Source organism: Bombus affinis, unplaced genomic scaffold (genome assembly GCF_024516045.1).
Source record: "Bombus affinis isolate iyBomAffi1 unplaced genomic scaffold, iyBomAffi1.2 ctg00000137.1, whole genome shotgun sequence".
Classification (NCBI taxonomy): Eukaryota; Metazoa; Arthropoda; class Insecta; order Hymenoptera; family Apidae; genus Bombus; species Bombus affinis.
The window spans coordinates 85,443-88,053 of NW_026108863.1; positions in this window are offsets into that span (position 1 = coordinate 85,443).

Here is a 2,611-nt window from a genome sequence, read left to right on the forward strand (position 1 = left end):
TTGTAACGAATAACGTTATAAACTATTACGATACATCGTATAACGTTATATACTATTACGATGTAACGTATAACGTTATAGAGTATTACGATATAACGTATAACGTTATATACTATTATGATATAACATTATATACTATTACGTTATAGCGTATAACGTTATTTAGTATTACGATATAGCGTATAACGTTATTTAGTATTACGATATAGCGTATAACGTTATATACTATTACGTTATAACGTATAACGCTATAAACTATTACGTTATAACGCATAACGTTATATACTATTACGATACATCGTATAGCGTGATGTACTATTACGATATAGGGTATAACGTTATATATTATTACGTTATGACGTATAACGTTACATACTATTACGTTTTAGCGTATAACGTTATATACTATTACGTTATAGCGTATGACGATATAGAGTATTACGATATAGCGTATAACGTTATATACTATTACGTTACAGCGTATGACGTTATAGAGTATTACGATATAACGTATAACGTTATATACTATTACGTCATAACGTATAACGTTATAAACTATTACGTTATAACGCATAACGTTATATACTATTACGATACATCGTATAACGTAATATACTATTACGATATAACGTACAACATTATATACTATTACGAGATGGCGTATAACGTTATATACTATTACGTTATAGCGTATAACGTTATATACTATTACGTTATAGCGTATAACGTTATATACTATTACGTTATAGCGTATGACGTTATAGAGTATTACGATATAACGTATAACGTTATATACTATTACGTTATAACGTATAACGTTATAAACTATTACGTTATAACGCATAACGTTATATACTATTACGATACATCGTATAACGTAATATACTATTACGATATAACGTACAACGTTATATACTATTACGATATGGCGTATAACGTTATATACTATTACGATATAACGTTATATACTGTTAAGTTATAGCGTATAACGTTATTTAGTATTACGATATAGCGTATAACGTTATATACTATTACGTTACAGCGTATGACGTTATAGAGTATTACGATATAACGTATAACGTTATATACTATTACGTTATAACGTATAACGTTATAAACTATTACGTTATAACGCATAACGTTATATACTATTACGATACATCGTATAACGTAATATACTATTACGATATAACGTACAACATTATATACTACTACGAGATGGCGTATAGCGTGATGTACTATTACGATATAGCGTATAACGTTATATACTATTACGTTATAACGTATAACGTTATATACTATTACGATACATCGTATAACGTAATATACTATTACGATATAACGTACAATGTTATATACTATTACGATATGGCGTATAACGTTATATACTATTACGTTATAGCGTATGACGATATAGACTGTTACGATATAACGTATAACGTTATATATTATTATGATATAACATTATATACTATTACGTTATAGCGTATAACGTTATTTAGTATTACGATAATGCGTATAACGTTATAAACTATTACGATACATCGTAAAACGTTATATACTATTACGATATAACGTATAACGTTATATACTATTACGATATAACGTATAACGTTATATACTATTACGATATAACGTTATATACTGTTACGTTATAGCGTATAACGTTATATACTATTATGATATAACGTTATATACTGTTACGTTATAGCTTATATCGTTATATACTATTACGTTATTTCGTATGACGTTATTTAGTATTACGATATAGCGTATAACGTTATATACTATTACGATAGAACGTATATAGTTATCTATTAATGCGATATAACGTATAACGTTATATAATATTACGATATAACGTATGACGTTATGTAGTATTGCAATATAACGTATAACGTTATATGCTATAACGATATAACGTATAACGTTATATGCTATAACGATATAACGTATAACGTTATATGCTATAACGATATAACGTATGACGTTATGTAGTATTACGATATAACGTATAGCGTTATATACTATAACGATATAACGTATAACGTTATATGCTATAACGATATAACGTATAACGTTATATGCTATAACGATATAACGTATGACGTTATGTAGTATTATTAGATATAACGTATCGCGTTATATACTATTATGATATAACATTATATACTCTTACGTTATAGCGTATAACGCTATTTAGTATTACGATAATGCGTATAACGTTATATACTATTACGTTATAACGTATAACGTTATAAACTATTACGATACATCGTATAACGTCATATACTATTACGATATAGCGTATAACGTTATATACTATTACGATATGGCGTATGACGTTATAGAGTATTACGATATAGCGTATAACGTTATATACTATTACGATATAACGTATAACGTTATATACTATTACGTTTTAGCGTATAACGTTATATACTATTACGTTATAGCGTATGACGTTATAGAGTATTACGATATAACGTATAACGTTATATACTATTACGATATAATATTACATACTATTACGTTATAGCGTATAACGTTATTTAGTATTACGATATAGCGTATAACGTTATATACTATTACGATATAACGTATAACGTTA